Below are 18,230 nucleotides of genomic sequence, written 5' to 3' on the forward strand. Positions count from 1 at the left end.
GTTTTAAAATTTTGATTGAACTTAGCTTCACTCACTTTTTATCAGGAGCTCCAGATTCTCTCTAAGCTTTGTGACTTTTTGTATGACATCATTTTTAAAAAGCCCACTGCTAATTTTAAAGTATTGTCCAGTTCTCAGAATTCCCCAACAAAAGGGAATTGTTTTGTGTCCTTAAGTCTATCCACTACTTTAATCAACTTAAACAGGTCAATTTGACCACTAATTTTATATTCAGAGAAATATAATCCTTGTCCATACAACCAGTCCTTATAATTCAATACTTTTCTATGCTATTGGCTGTTCCATATTTTCACAGACCTGAATAAACACATGTATTAATTTGCCTATTTAATTTTTAACACTGTAAATACATCGCACTACCCTTACATCAATGCCAAGTTGTTCATTTCTTAGTCTAAAAGTTTTCGGTACAAATCCCACAACAAACACATAAGCCAGTGACCTAACTCAATTAAAAGTCAGCAAACTTCTTAACAAGATGAGTCACTTTTTAAAATTTAATTGAAAATGCAATTTCTTCATAACCGTGAAGCTTCTACTTAAATGCCAATAATAAAGAAAAATAGGACATTTCAACATTTTAAACTTTCTGCCAAAAAGTTTTTTCATTGAATGTATTTGCAAGAAAGTATCAATTTTAATAAAAGTTGGAAAAAAACTAAACAAACTATTCAGTTGTTTCAAAATTGGTTCAATCAATCAAGGTTGGAAGCATCATGAGTTTGAAATGAGTCACATGCAGCTCTGGAGCCTTGGATTAAAGATTCTCAATGGAGGCTGAGACTTGAGTGAAGACTGAAAGAAATACCATTGCTCAAATAAAACATTAAATTGAGGCCCTGTCTACTTCTGAGGTGGATGTAAACAATGCCATGACACTATTTAAGAAGAGAATAAGAGAGATATCAATGTCATGGGTCAACATTATCCCTCAATTAATACCTGAAACAGGTGTACTGGTCAATTATTTCATGTCTGCTTATGATGCCTGCTTGCTATGTACAAAATGGCTACTGTATTTTCTGCATTATGACAGTAAACAAATTTGAAAGTTCTGTGTGGGCTGCAGAACAGTTTTGAACATCACTCAGTCAGGATGGAAGAGCCAGCAATGCCCACATGGTGTGAATGAATAAACAAAAAATGGCAGGAAGGAGCTTTATAAATGCAAGTCTCTCCTTTCTTCCTTCCATGAACAATGGTGTTATTTCTGGTGAAATTATAAATATTACATTTTGGAAATTGATTACAATGGAGATTCTTAACAGCAGAACTGTCCAAACACATTTTTTGGTATTGTGACTCTCAATGACTAAAAGAATTCTTTACACAAAATAAAAATTTAATGAAAATATTGAACATGGATGATTTGAAGCTGAGGTGAACCAGGAAAGGGTGACAATATTATACACTCTTAGCAGTCCATGCTCCAATTGTGAAAAACTTCCAACTCAACAGACTTATACAACAATACGCAGAATTCATTAGGTAAAAGTCATTCCACTCGAAGTCAAGCCCCTGTGTCTCACCCCAATGCTGTAATACTGGCACATTTTGAACCTTTCTTTTTATGTTCACTGTAATAAAAAAATACTTACTATCCAAGTTACATTATTTAACCCTTAAAATTGAAGACCCGAGTGCAACCTTAAAAGATTGGGGGCTGTGAAAAAATGTGTGCAATTATTGAGAATTTCCATTGCATTCATAAGTTCCAGAATGATTCATTTTCATTCTTTCAAATTCCAGTGTTATTTCTATGGAAACGAAGCGTCTTTAGAGACAACGTTTTGAATGAGTGCATGGAGCTTATAATCAGAAAACTTATTCCATTCAGAACATAGCCTTCCAGTAGTTAAAACTCAAAAAAGAAACCTCGAAAGGTTGAGAACAAAGACTTCTGAATGTTTCAGCAATCTTCTGCTCAATTTCTTGCACTGAGTCTGGAACTGCCAAAAAAAAGAGTGGATCCCTTGAAATTTCATTGTCAGCTGGTTGCAGAAGATAAGCGAACGATATTTTGCAGGCAGCCACTAATCATATTTGAACATATTTAATATTACTCTTTTTTTATCAGCTTAGAGAACAGATACTGAAAAGTTCAAAGCCAGAACTGGATAGTCTGCTATAAATCTTCTTAACTTGGGGATGTGATAAAAAGGGTCACTTACTTGATTTTTTTTCTGTTTCCATGTGCTATATCAGAAAAGAATTATCAATAGAACCCAGTAAAGCATTTTTAAATGGAACGGCAGGTTCCCCAAATGATATGGTGCCTGCACATTCATTATCTTCATGTTTATGAATGCTCCATAAACCAGATTTTCTCTCCCATTTACGTTCATTTTTTTCTTTGGTCATATCTCATGTTTCATGTTGCATTTCTTGACTTCGATAGAAAATGGCAGTTTCCAAAAGCATAAAACGTGGAGTTATAATTTACAATTATATCCTTGTCAGCTTCTAGTAAAACTTGTATTGGCCTTTTCCCTATGCGTTAGGCTAAAACCGATCCAGTTCCAGTCAAAACTAATAGTTATGCCTTAAATTGTTTGAAATAAATTCACTGACAAGCAGTAGTCTTTGTAAATTTGAGAGTGAATTCAAACAGATTTGATTATTAATTTGTTTAGTTTATGGCAAGAGTTCCAAAATGTAAACTCAGTCGATCATTTTAATTTGTTTCAGAATGCAATCATGCTAAATTTATCATTGAATTGCTGTTCAACGTTTGTGCGAAGATTTGTAGCTCGGGTGCTCGTTGTTGTGGTTCTGTTCGCCGAGCTGGAAGTTTTTGTTGCAAACGTTTCATCCCCTGGCTAGGCAACATCATCAGTGCTCTGGAGCCTCCTGCGAAGTGCTTCTTTGATGTTTCTTCCGGTATTTATAGTGGTCTGTCCATGCCGCTTCCGGGTGTCAGTTTCAGCTGTCCGCTGTAGTGGTTGGCATATTGAGTCCAGGTCGATGTGTTTGTTGATGGAGTTTGTGGATGAATGTCATGCCTCTAGGAATTCCCTGGCTGTTCTCTGTCTGGCTTGCCCTATGATAGTAGTGTTTTCCCAGTCGAATTCATGTTGCTTGTTGTCTGCGTGTGTGGCTACTAGGGATAGCTGGTCGTGTCGTTTCGTGGCTAGTTGATGTTCATGTATGCGGATTGTTAGCTGTCTTCCTGTTTGTCCTATATAGTGTTTTGTGCAGTCCTTGCATGGTATTTTGTAAACTACATAGTTTTGCTCATGTTGGGTATCGGGTCCTTTGTTCTAGTGAGTTGTTGTCTGAGCGTGGCTGTTGGTTTGTGTGCCGTTATGAGTCCTAAGGGTCGCAGTAGTCTGGCTGTCAGTTCTGAAACGCTCCTGATGTATGGTAGTGTGGCTAGTCCTTTTGGTTGTGGCATGTCCTCGTTCCATGGTCTGTTTCTTAGGCATCTGTTGATAAAGTTGCGCGGGTATCCGTTTTTGGCGAATACCTTGTATAGGTGTTCCTCTTCCTCTTTTCGCAGTTCTGGTGTACTGCAGTGTGTTGTGGCTCTTTTGAATAGTGTCCTGATGCAGCTTTGTTTGTGTGTGTTGGGGTGGTTACTTTCATAGTTTAGGACTTGGTCTGTGTGTGTTGTTTTCCTGTGTACCCTTGTGGTGAATTCTCCGTTCGGTGTTCTCTGTACTATCACGTCTAGGAATGGAGTTGGCTATCCTTTTCTTCTTCTCTCATGAATCGGATTCCTGTGAGTGTGGCGTTGATGATCTGCTGTGTTTTTTCTATTTCCAAGAATTGCTGTTTATATCAAAAATCAGATAACAAACGGCTTTCATGAGTTCACTACAGTAAATAAATAGTTACGTTTTGGTTATACAAAGCCATGGTCAGACCTTATCTGGAATACGGGGCTCTGTCTGACCAGTACACCATTAGAGATATACTGATCTTTGGGAGTTTTCTCTCCACTTTCACCAGAATTATACCAGAGGTTAAAGAATTAAAAATAATCCCTCAAAAAACAAACTTGGCTTGTATTCCCTTCAGCCTAATAGATTGGGATGATTTATTTTAGAACATTAAACATGATAAATGGATTTGATTGGCTGGATAAAGAGAAACTATTCTCTTTGGTGGGGGGAGTCCAGCACATAATTTGCATAATCTTAGAAACAGAGCAAACTCAGTTCAGGTTGAAATCCGGAAGCTTTTCCTCAAAGGTTAATGAAAAGCTGGAACATGGTCTTATTTAACTATCTGTCCCATTATTCCCTTCCAATACCTAATACAGTAAAGTCCCCACTATCCAGAGCCCAAGCATCTGGAATTCCCTTTTAGAATCTCAGCTACCGGGTTTCATGAGAATTTCAGATGCTTGGAATTTGGGTAACGGGGATGTGACTGTACAATGAGACCTTTCAAGATGGAGATTGATCTTCGCAAAGTGCAAACTTGAAGGAGTATAAATCCAGTGCAGATAAATGAGATTGTTATGCATTGTGACCTAATTGAACTATAGCTGTCCTATCTGTGCAAGAAATGGCAGGCAGTTTCCAACATAAAGAGTGGCAAAAGATTATTTGCCTTTATGCTTGAGGGTGATATTTTAAATGTTTATGTGTCCTGACGTCAGTCATATATTTATTATGCATGCATTTAATTCAGTTTTACTCTTTCTTTTGCAATTCTTACTTGTGTTGTAGTGTTGTGGGATGGGGAGGATGGTTAATATTTACTTTATCTTTCAAAATCAATAGTTTACTATTTATTTATTTGTGAGATATGGTCGTCACTAGCTGGGCAGGATTTATTGACCATCCCTAGTTGCCCTTGAGCAGGTGGTGTTAAGCTACCTTTTGTACTGTTGCAGCTCACCTGCTGTGGGTTGACCCATAATACCATTAGGGAAGGAATTCCAGGAGTTTGACCCAGTGATAGTGAAGGAGCGATGATATATTTCCACGTCAAAGTGGTCAGTGGCTTGGAGGGGAACTTGGAAGTGGTGGTGTTCCCATATATCTGCTGCCCTTATCCTTCTAAATGGAAGTGGTCATGGATTTGGAAGGTGCTGTCTGAGGATCTTTGGTGAATTTCAGTCAGCAACATCACAGGAGATAAAATAATCCACATCAGTAATGAAAGGCCATCAATGGGCAATCAAGTCAGCCTGACATTGATTCAAGATGCTTCATGGAACTAAAATTAAAGCTTAATTGTCCATTAAGGACAGTACAAAATGACAATTGAAATTGTTAGATAAGAAGAGACAAAAGGTGCATCTCGTTCACATTTTATCATCCTGAAGTTGTTGACTATGGAGTTGTTAACTAATGCTAGCAATCAACTACTAACATGTAATAGCTTGTTATTACAGAAATGGAGTATTGCTGAAAGAAGAGACATACTGTAGAAACTTTTCATCCCGACACTCATTAGGACAAGTGGAAGAATGCCAAATTTCAAAGTGACCAACAGCTATTATTGCATAAGAAAAGACTCTTGATTGGCTGGCACATTGGGCACGCATTGAAACTCACTTATGCTTGCTAAAAGCTGCATATATTAATTCTCAGACCTGTCTCTGACAGGATAAAGGACCATACCCAGACATTTTGCCTTTTTTGGATTAAATAAAAGTATGAAGGACAGTAGCTTCCTGTGTATTGATAGCTCAATACATTGCTATACAAAGTCAACATGTCCATAAACCAGCACCCTTTGCTCATACACTGTAAATTGTCACTCCCTTTGAAATTTGGATTTCTTGAAACAGCTGATTACAAGATAAAATCATTCAACATCATGTCTCTTTCTTTTTGGCAATCTCTATCAATTCATCTATGACAGAGGCAACCAGTACAAGAGGAAAACCCTGCATTGGAGAACTGCGAGAGCCATATGTCTGTGTTGAAGCACACCACATCCTCACTGTGTTACACTTGGTTCAAAAGGATGAAAGCAATGCAGTACAAAACATATGAGCAGAGAAAGAACCTAAGTTTTTGGGGTTTCCAAGGGCTGGGTGTGGATCACAGCTATAAATTATACACTTCAGTTTCGGTAATTATGAAATTACTCTGCTGAACAAATTGAGAGAAGTGAGTAATAAGTTTCAGAAATGTGCATCAAATATTTCAACATTTTAATCAGAAATTTACAACCATACTATAAAATTGGATGAAATCTAATTTATTTAGTTATAATCATAAAGAGCAATTAAGGATTAGAAATGTTCTGAAATACTTCAGTGTTTTCATTTCTTTAATTGATATGTAGCTAATTCCTTCAAATATCATTTTGGTTTCATCATCAAGGGAAGCCTTGATGCTCACAGCACCGGGGTGTTAGAAATGCATGAGCTCTGCTGAAGCACCTCTTTTGAACGTAACTGGCTCAGGCTTATCAGAGCAAACAGGTCCTGCTGTGTTCTGCAGTGCACAGTTTGGTCCCACACCATCCAAGTAAATGTGGAAAATATCCTGTAACACTGATCGAATTCAAGTCATTCACTTACAATATTGCGCCAAAGATAACATCGGCCACATTACAGAGTGAGATAATGATGGGTAGGCTTCAATTCAGAATTATATATAATTCAGAAGTAATTCTAGGTGCAAAGAAACAGTACTGGCAACAGTTTAAAAGTGATCAATAACCACAAAATGCTTGAAGTTTGTGCCTTCCTATTGGAATTTGCTTTGCTACTAGCGAGAAAAGGTTTTCTCTGCAGTTTTGAGGGGTAGTTTTTTCCAGCAGTTTTGTTCATAATGCATGCTGTGCCTCTAGCAACCACTATCTGGATGCCATTCAAAATAAACTCTTCCATTAATATGCTCTCATTTATGAATTCAATGATAATGAAGCTGGGACAGATTTACATGTCTAATGGGCTGTGGCACAATGCAGTATAATTAATACAGAATTCTCTTGCAGTTTCTTAAAGGAATTTCTGAGTTACAGAAATATGGCTGTGTCAAACTGTTACATCCATTTTTATATTATTCAGTTACAAAGGAGGAAAAGTACAATGAAGTCCCAAACACTTTTATATGACAAACTATGCTAACAACTTTATTTGGTAATTGCTGCTTTACTGTGTTTGACTTACATGGTATAGATTGACTACATGACTTACAGGCAAAAATAAATATGGCAGTCTTGTGACTTGGTTATATGTTGTCAAGTTCAAAAGTTGTGCATAAATTATGTGCTGCCGGTAACTATAAAGATATCCTACTGTGTATATTTTCCATGTATTTAAACCTCTCATTCACTGAACCAACTCATAAGGCAATAGCTCTGTCAGAGTCAGATAAGCAGCAGGGTTCAGACAGCAACACAACATAGGCATTATCTGATGTTGTTTATTTGTATCTCTCTGCTTTAATAAAGAAGATAAGGAGTTGTTGCCATCCTGCTGCTATTTATAGCCAACTTGCTGTTTACCCATGGCTACTATTTATATTGGTAATGAAATTGTAAATGCATCTTTAACAAGAAAAAGCCTCAATTTCAAAAAAAATCTTTAAATCCCTCGGATGTTTTCCAGAGTTATGTTGTCCTTTTCCTTATCCTATAATGAGTGGAATGCTGCATATGGTCAGAATAATCTCAGAAAGGGACATTATAGAACATCAGCACCAGTTTCCTGAAATAGTGTATCAAATATGGGACGAGATTGGAATACAACACAATTTGAGTAAATAGTGAATATTAGCATTCAGGAATTACTTTTCAATTTGGTTTTGGAAGGTTTGGAAAATCTCCAACCACACTGTTGCTGAACTGACAAAGAAAACTGACAGCCAAAAGGTTGAGTTGCATTTTGAGTCTAAAAGTGATACGCAAGGAAGAGCAATGTCCAATTCGCTACAGAATGACAAGTATAAACAGTTCCAAGGAGGAATACGATATTGTTTAAAAACTGCTGAACAGAGATTTCCTTCACACAGGATTCAAATAGCCAGAGCAGTGAAGGATTGCATCTTTTACACATGTTGCATCTCAAATCCAACCAACAACTCTCTTTCTGTGTTTTCGGATATGTTAATTATATTTAATGAATGTATTCTGACATACCTCTGTGGTCCTGAGGTGGAACATGAATCTGGTCTTCTGGCCCCTGCTCCTATATATACACACAAATTTGTAATCAATCTGTTCAATCACGTTATGAACCTCTGGGGCAGGTAGAACTTGAACACAGACCTTCTGGATTATATGTAGGGACACTACCACCATATTAAAGAGGCAACTACTTGAACACAATTACCTGAGCCAACAGGCCTCACAGTAAGTGAATATCATAGAATCCCGACAGTGTGGAAGCAGACCATTTGGCCTTCTGATGAGCATCCTATTCAGATCCACCCCCTATCCTATCCCCACTGCTTTTGCAATAGCTAATCCACCTAGCCTGCATATCTTTGGACTGTGGGAGGAAACCAGAGCATCCAGGGATAATGTGCAAACTCCACACAGACAGTCGCTCAAGAATGGAATCGAACCCAGGTCATTGGCATTGTGAGGCTGCAGTGCTTACCACTGAGCCACCATGCTGCCCTTTGTTTTTCTTGTTTCTTCTCTCTTCCTTCCTGCAATTCTGGAGTGTCAATTAGTCTATTTAGTAAAACACTGCCATCTTTTCTCAGAGGCTGGTTTGTTGAGTACCATATTAGTGTTTAAACTCAGAATTGACAGCAATTCTCTAGCAGTAAGGCTCAACCAAGCTTTCCTTGTTAGCTAAGTTAAATATTAAAAATCTCCAAACTCAAGCTAGTCAACTAATGCTAATTGATATTCTTTCTTCAGTTAACATCACTAAACCAAATTAACTGGCTTGTGAATAACAACTTGTATTTAAACACGATGCATAACAGTAAAATCAACTAGAGTTTCATAGAAACATGATTGAACAAAAATTACCAAATTACCACGGTGCCAAGGAAGGAGACATTACAAGAGGAAATTTTAAGCAAAGTCTTAAAGGAAGATAATGGAAAAAGGGCAGAGAGATTATCAAAAAATACATAAATGCAATTACCATATTTTGGTGAAAAAGAGTAACACTGTGAAGAAAAACAATTATTGTAACAATTGCCAATATCTACTCCATCTCTACATCATATTCACCATCGTAGTATTTAGACACTTCTAAGCCATTATTAACAGAGCAAAAAGTTTGAGTCTTTCACATATGAATAATTAATTTATTTCAAGATACATCTGCTAACGCAGCCCTCCAGAAATCTCTAGACATGTCTAATTACTTTCAACCTATTTAGCACAGTGTGGGCAATATTGCCTACCATGAAACTTTAATATGTTATGAGAACATCGCAGCTGGCTTGGAGAGAACCACATACAATCTAAAATGGAAACATTTGCTGTTAATGGCTGCTGAGTTTACGTACAAGATGTTTTAATCTGTATGATTGGGCAGATTTCCTTCAATGGACAAGCCATTGTTTCTTTGATCAGGTTGGACACAGAAGGATTTTCTTCTCTCTAGCCTGAAAATATTTGCGTTACTTGTACCACCTATTCTTCTGTGGGAGTCAATCTCAGCTTAGACTGCGATAGAGATGTTCTTAGTTTATTTAAAATAAGATCACTTTGCCATAGAATTTCATTTGAAAAATATAAAATGTTGAAGTAGGAGTAAGTTTGCTTTGAATGAAGCTTTGGTAATGTGTTAGGTAATGCACTAAGCTTTTACCTTTAGGATTTATGGGTTCTACATGGATCCAACCCATAATAATGGAAGTGCAGTGCCTTTCTGTCACAGCCGAAAAAGCACTAAAATCAAAATAATGTATTGTCAGTTTCCTAATCTGACCATAAGATGGAAGTGCAGAAGTAGTCCATTTGGCCCATTGTGTCTACTTCACTATTCAACAAGAGCAAGGCTGATCTGATATCCTGCTTCATCCCATAATTCTCCATTCCCTTACGATTAAACCTCTGCCTATATCAACCTCAACAACCACCCCCACCATGATAAAGAACTCCACAGCTTCATCACCATCTGAGAGAAAAACAATTTTTCTTCATCTCTGTCTTAATTGGATGATTCCTTACTCTGACATTATGTCTTCTCATCCTTGAATCTCCCACAAGGGGAAACAAACTCTCCTCATCAACCCATCAAGCCCCTATGAACCTTATATGTACCAATAAAGTTATGTCTCAACGTTTTAAACTCTAATGATTACATGACAATTTACCCAACCTCTCCTTATAAGAAAATCCCTCTATACCCTGAATCAACCTAGTGAACCTTTTCTTAGTTGTCACATATCCTTCTTTAGACAAAGGATCAAGACTGGTCACAGTATTCCAGGAATGGTCTGACTAGTGCCTTGTATAGTTTTCATAAGACTTCTTATTTTATACTCTATTCCCTTTGAAATAGTGGCCAAACATCCATTTGTCATCTCCATTACTCAGTGAACTTGGAAGTTAATGTTTTGTGATACACCCATAATTAGCAAGAGACTCGAAGCCTAAAACTGCATTGTGACACAAGGAAATGTGACAAAGGGATTTAGGAAGTTAAGGAAGGAAAACATCGATGTGGAGTTGCCAGGTGTTGGACTGGGATGAACAAAATTATAAATAACACAACATCAGATTATAGTCCAACAGGTTTATTGGAATCACTAGCTTTCAGAGTGCTGCTCCTTCGTCAGGTAGTTAGTGGGGCAGGACCATAGGACACAGGTTTTATAGTTAAATATCAATGTGTCATACAACTAATGTGATGGATTGAACAAACTCAGAATGCTGTTAAGTCTTTAATCACTTAGAATGAGGATGCAGATTTCAATTGATTAACATGTAAATCCCAGAACTTCTTTCAAATCACAGTCCCAAGATAATTTAAGGTTTTATCAGTATAAAGAAATGACATCCCAGCTCAGACAATACATTAAAGGTATGAGGTTAGAGTCTGACCGTATCCCAACCTTGAGTCAGACTGGTTCCACTTCCAAAGTAGGAATTTATAAAATGGCACATTATCTGACAGTTGACGGATTGTGTGCTTTTTGAACAAAATAGAAGGTATCTGCAAATGCAAATCTGCCCCATAGAATTATATATGTGTATATGCTTGCAGACATATAACTAAAAAACAATTATAAATGCTCACTGATTTATCTCAGGGGCATGAACTATACAAGGTAGGTTTTCCAGCTATAGAGAGGTTAATTTAGACATCAGTTTTGTACAAGGAATTGGGTCTGAAGAAGTTAATGTTTTCACATTGACTCCAGCCATTCTACCGAAGTCACACACAATTTCTAGGTAGAAATAAGGAATTCACCTCTAGCATTCAGAATAACTGTATGTGTACCATCTCCCTAAGCTCCCAGTAATTATGCCTGATTAAATGTTGCACTTAGTGCTATCATGCAATAAACCTTTCTGTTATCTAAGAACAGTGACTCTTCTGCAGATGCTCTACAGTGGTGCATCCTCTACCACTAATCACTAGATACAGCCAAAACAAATTAACAACAAAAGGAGGATTTATAGCAGCAAACTACCGCAAATATACTGACAGAAGTATGAAATACCTCAAAGTGCCAACAGTGAGAGAAACATCACAATTAGGAACTCTGTGCCATTCCACATCCTGTCCTCAAGGTGGATGTGTCAGATAGAAATAAAGTATTTCCTTTGTAAGGAAGTTCAGAACTCAGAGGAAAGCCTTAACATTAGAGCTCAACTATGTCCGAAAGTATTCTTTCACAAACTAGGTCGTGGAAATCTGGAATTCTCTCCCTCAAAAATTTGATGATACTAGGTCACTGACAATTTGAAGAGTGAGATTGATACACTTTTGTTCTGTAAGTTTATTAAGGATCACTAAAGGAAAGCAGGTTAAGGTACAAATGAGGCATAAACTTATTGAACATGAAAATAGGTTTAAGGAGTTGAATGGCTTGTTCCTATGTATGAAATCATATTCCTTAAATAAGTGACAAATGTAGGAAACTGGATTAATTGATGAATCAACAAAAGATGATTGAAACTGGGGTTTCAGTGTACCTTAAATAGAGTAACAGATGATCCCTGTCGCCTCAGTCTCTGCTCTGTTTGGATCTAGGAATCCTTAAAGTCAAAAACCGAAGGTTGTTTTTTTTCCCGGTTTAAACCATCTTCAATTGAATCCAAAGCATCCAAAGTTTGGGAGAAGATTTGTAGTTCGGGTGCTCTTTGTTGTGGTTCTGTTCGCTGAGCTGGGAATTTGTGTTGCAGATGTTTCGTCCCCTGTCCCTTCATACAGAGAACAGCCAGGGAATTCCTAGAGGCATGGCACTCATCCACAGATTCAATCAATAAGTACATCGACCTGGACCCAATATACCGGCCACTGCAGCGGACAGCTGGAACTGACAACCGGAAGCGGCAGAGACAAATCACTATAAATGCTGGAGGAAACATCACAGAAGCGCTTCACAGGAGGCTCCCAAGCACTGAGGATGTCACCTAGATAGGGGACGAAACGTCTGCAACACAAATTCTCAGCTCAGTGAACAGAACCACAACAACTACAAACATCTGCTGTAGAACTTTAGTGTCACACGAAGGAGGTAGTCTTATTAGAAAATGGAGTTTGGACCAGTCAGTTCCTTGTACAGTAAATACCTTAAAGGAGTCAGTACTTGTTAATAAAGCTAGGAATAAAGAAAACAGAAAAGAGAAATTCCTATATGAGCAAACGTGAGAAATCTTAATGCAAATAAGACTCAAGATGATTCACCTTCAAAAAGAAGAATCCTTTTAATGAAGCAGCCTAACTGTTGTACATCACACATATGCAATGTAATTGTGGATGCACCACTTGACAGGAAAATCATTTATTGAAAAAATAGCAATCCCAGAACATAAAACGTAAATCAGTGAATGACTTTAATAACTTCTCCAGCATTAATTGCAGAATTATCGTCCCCATTAAACAGAGGGTGAATTCCTGACAAGAGATTTGAAATACATTTCCTGATTTGTAAATGAACATTGCAGTGTTAATGGGTCATTAAAGCACATGGGTTCTGACTCACAAGAGATAGCGAGCAGTTTAGATTTATTTATTTTATTCAGAGAGAGTGTTGACTGTACAGAATCATCCTTCCTTGGAAGGTGGATTATAACAACAAATTCAAGAGGAAGCTAACTTAAGGGTGTGATAGATACGGGAGTTAACAGTATTTTCTGAGCTTCAGGACGAGCTCAAAAGTATTCTACTGACTGAATTACTTCTCATGCAGTCAAGAAATGCCTTGACTTAATGTTCTCATTCTTAGAATCATAGAACTTTCCAGTACAGAAGGAGGCCATTTAACTCATTGTGCCTGTATCAGCTGCGAAAAGAGTTCACCAGTTAGTCCCATTCTCCAGTCCTATCTCTGTAGCCCTCATCCCTTTCAAATATATATCCAGCTCTCTTTTGAAACCTCCTATATAATCTGCCTTCACCATTCTCCCAGGCAGTGCATTCCAAATCCTAACAACTCTCTGAATAAAGAAGTTTCTCCTCATCTCATTCCTAGCTCTCTTACTGACACACTTGAAGCTGTGACCCCTCATTACTGACATACTAACAGTGGAAACAGGATATCCTCATTCACCCTATTAAAATTGTTCATAATTTTGAACACCTCAATAAGGTCACCTCATAATTTTCTTTGCTTCGAGGAGAACGAGTCTAATTTATCTCATCTTTCCTTGTATATGATGATCCTTCAAGTAAATCTCCTTTGAACTCTCTCCAGGGCTTTAACATCCTTTAGGGAAGGAAATTGCCATCTTTACCTGGTCTAGCCTACATGCGACTCCAGACCCACAGCAATGTGACTGGCTCCTAACTGCCCTCTGGGCATTTAGGGATGAGCAATAAATGCTACTAGCAAGGGACAGCTACACTCGATGAATAATTTTTTTAAAAGTCCTTCCTTAAGTGAGGTGCTCAGAAATAAACACAATAATCCAAATGTGGTTCTGGCCAATGATTTGTTATGGGTGTAGCATCCTTTCCTTGCTTTTACACTCTCTTCCTCTATTTATAAACACAATGATCCTATAGGCCTTCCTAACAACTATTTCAAAATTTCTTCATTGTGTCACCCCTCGCTATCTCTGTAATCCTCTGCAATCTACAACTGTCAGAAACATCTGTGCTCCTTTAATTATAGTCTCTTGAACACCACACTTTTAATCACTGCACCATTGGTGGCTATACCTTTAGCCACCTGGACCCTGAGCACTGCAGGTCCCTCCCTGAGTTTGTCTGGATCCTTACCACATTTTCCACCTTTACAACACTTCTCAAAAATTCTCTTTGACAAAGGATTTAGTCACCTGACCTAATATCTCCACATGTGACCCAGTATCATAGCTTCATTATGCTCCTGTAAAACACCTTGAATGTGATAAAAATGTTCTGCTGTTGGCACTCAGATAACATGCTTGCTCATGACGTTTCTGAGGAATTAAGGAATGAGATTTTCCGAGATTGTTTACCTCTGTCCGCGATAGCGTGATTCCAGCATAGATTGGATCACGTGCTTCGTTCTGCGCATGTGCCAAAGTCAGCTGCTGACATAGCAGCTTTCTGTGAGAGGTACTGTATAGAGAGCACCTTTCTGAGAGAGATGCATTGGGCTGCTTCCTGTGAAAGGTACTCTACTCCTAGATTATCCCCCTTTTTGAAAAAATGAAGGGGCATAGTGACAAGAATGTTAGCAAAAAGCATCCTGGTGATAAAAGTTGCAGGTGGTGAATGCAAAAGAAAGATTATAACACTGGAAGAGAAGCTAGATAATATAATTTGAGTGTAAGGAGAGAACATGTGATATAGCTCATTTAATAGGAATGAGGGAGTCTAATTTATGCACCATGACAAATCTCTGTCCCTGAATTAATAATATTTTTTTAAATATACTATTAACTCTGCTTTTGTTTCATTGATAAGTATGATTTAATCCTTCATTCAAGCTGTGTTATACTTTGTGTGAGACATTTGGGTGATTTTTGAGTGAGTGTGAGTGATATTTCTTGCTAGGCTGCCCCATCCCCACTTTTCCCATCGGCCCCATTATTTCTATTAAGCGATTTTCTATGAAGCGAGGTTTCTTGTTCATTAAACTCTGCACAAAACATTTGCAATCTTGTCAAATTTTACTCAACCACTTGATAATTGGATGTGAATTTAGACAATAATCTGATGCTGTGTGTTGAGAAGTTTCTGTGTGTGGTATATCGCAAACTATTTTCACTCTGTCTCGTTCAGTTAAATGACAGCTCTGAGTATCATGGAATTTAGCACAGCTTTTCCAGTTTATCTAAACCTCTTCAAAAGCTTGTTCTCAGCATCAAGCCTGTCCGTCTAGATCTGGTGTGTTGATAGGTATGGGTGGTAGAGTACACCGCAGTATCAGCGGCCCTGCATTCATTCAGATTTCGAAGGAGACACAGAGTGGTGTGTAGCGTAGTGACAGCAGATGTTCGATCATTATCACTTCATACCATCTCCCTCCTTCTGGCTTCACTCTGCTCTGACAGAGGAGGCTAAGTAGGGTTAACAGAGAAGGCTACTGAGAGTGAATCTGTTCTTATGGTGATAGGATGCAGCTGTCTGGGAGCCAGATTTCCCCTCAGTCCAAAAATGGGCTGTCAGTCTGACCTCTGTCAGCATGGGAGAAAAACTAAAACCAGCTGCATTGCACCAGCAAAGCAAACTAACTACAGCTAACACAAAGCAAAACTGAGTGTCAGTTAATTATTTAAAGTTTACAGCCGCTCAGTTTAAATCATTAAAAAGAAACGTCATTTTGAATGGATTGAATTTACAGACTGTCACTTTCTTTTTCAAAAGGATTGTGATACAAATGCAAGTATTCAGGCTTCTGGGCCTTTGTTTACTCCAGCTTGTTACATGGCAATAAAAAGCTTCTCAATATTCTCTGTTTAAATAATACACTCCGGGTGAATGGAGTGACAAATGGTCATCATGATGCATTCCATCACACTGAGGCTGGCATTTCACATCAACAACGTTATCAGCAGTGTAATTGGCCTTAATGGTCCAGGTATCCTGATGGTCAGATTGGAGCACACAGACGAGATTTGCACTTTGGGACCCTGCAGTATCCTAGACACGGCAGAGTCCAAGGGTATTGTCTGCCAAATTGAAGACGCTGATGGGCAATTCCCCTGTGCCTGGAACCTGCTGCAAAACCCCTCCACACTGGAAAATTTGGAGGGTTCTGGAATCATTAAGTTAATAGATGATTAAAAGCCTCGTGTGACTCTGAGATAGCCATTGAGCTGACCTCCCCAACTTATCATGCATCCCCTTAACTAAACCTCCACTAATTCTTTACACTTTCAGGACCCCTATAAGCCCACCTCTTCACAATATCCTCCAGGACCCAAGTCCATTGACTACCCACTGACCCCTGCATCTCCCATCTGGTAGTGCCCAGCATCAATGCACTAGCCTGCCCCAATCCCAACACCATCAACAATCCTAACATATTCAATACATCAGTTACCCTCCATCCTGAATGCAGGAGTCACTGGCTGGGCCAGTATTTTGCCCATTCCTCCTGCCCTTGAGTAGCTGGTGATGAGCTGCTTTCATGAATTGCTGCTGTCTATTTGATGTAAGTAGACCCTTAAGTGTGGAGGGAGTTCCAGGAGTTTGACACAAAAGGAAGGCAGTGAAGGAACAATGATGTATTTCCAAGTCAGGTTGATGAGTGGCTTGGAGGGAAACTTGTAAGTGATGGTGTTTCCATGTTTTAAATGCAGCAAGTTATCACTTGAATAGACTCCTCAGAAGTCTAATAGTAACAGATTAAATATTAACTTTCAAAATGGAGTTGGATATGTACGTGAGAAGAAAAGAAATGCAGGTTCAGAGGGAAAGAGCACGGGATAATTTTCAAAGTGCTGACCGAAGCATGATGGGCCAAAGGCCTTCTTCCATGCTGTCAAATTCCATTTCAGTGCTGGGGGATGGGGGTATATGATAATGAAGCACCATCTCCATCTTCACCTAACTTCCAAACATCCATCCTCAAAAAAAATGGTCAATATGGTTCCACTTTGTGAACACAGACTGAGTCCCCTCCTTGCTGCGTCCCAATCCCCCATCCCCCACCATTTCAAAGAGAGAAAAGGCCAAATGTTGAACACCCACTGCTGCTCTGCACAAAACAATCTGCTCTGTACACACTAGGCAAAAGTGTGGACTGTAGATGCTGGATATATGCTGTATATACGACAGAGACCTGTTAACTGAGCTCAATCAGGGCACCAGTATGGACCTGAACCAGCATCTGGGAGAAAGTGAAGACAGCAGATGCTGGAGATCAGAGCTTAAAAATATGTTGCTGGAAAAGCGCAGCAGGTCAGGCAGCATCAAAGGAACAGGAGAATCAACGTTTTGGGCATAAGCTTTTCCAGCAACACATTTTTCAGATGTTGAACCAGCATCTGAACAACATGGGCAATGGCAAAAAAGTTGCAAGAATAAAGTGAGAACAAATAAATAAGAATCCTGGTGAAGAAAAATGTTATTTTCCACTAAAGGTTTCAATGAGTAGATGACAATCTTGCTAGTAAGTGGCGAGGTGCCTATTTGCAAGAATTAGTATCTTATTGTTACCTAATCTCACCTCATTCATATGCAGTAGAAAGAAATTAAATGGTGATGTGAAGTCAGAGCGGTTACTGGGGCATCTGCAGCTTTCCAGGTCTTCTCTGGGCTTGGCTAACTGCCCAAGAGTCTCCATGGGCAGTGACCATCTGCATTTGTCATTCACAGAAGGTCAGCATTGGTGAAGTGCTAGCCTCACCACACTATTGTGGCACATCCTGAATGAACTGGAGAAGAGTTCACCACCTGAATACAGCACTTCAGAGCTCAATGCTTTCTTTTGCAACACTACTGCCAGTCAGTTCACACACAGAGACAGGCTTCCATCACACTCATCGGAACAGCGTGTATCTCTGGGCTTTTTGTTAACTTTGTTCACGTTTGCTCACTTTGTACCTACTTGGGTATTCATAGCATAACTCTTTTTTTACTGCATTGCTGTCTCATTCAGAACTTACAGACTCACATTGGTTCTGTTTTGCCTTCTAGCTCAGGCAGAAAGCCATGCAGCTTGTTATATTTACCAGCACAGAACAGCTATTGGAGGGACATGTTGCTGTATAGGCCC

The sequence above is a fragment of the Hemiscyllium ocellatum genome, chromosome 25, assembly GCF_020745735.1.
Source record: "Hemiscyllium ocellatum isolate sHemOce1 chromosome 25, sHemOce1.pat.X.cur, whole genome shotgun sequence".
Lineage (NCBI taxonomy): Eukaryota > Metazoa > Chordata > Chondrichthyes > Orectolobiformes > Hemiscylliidae > Hemiscyllium > Hemiscyllium ocellatum.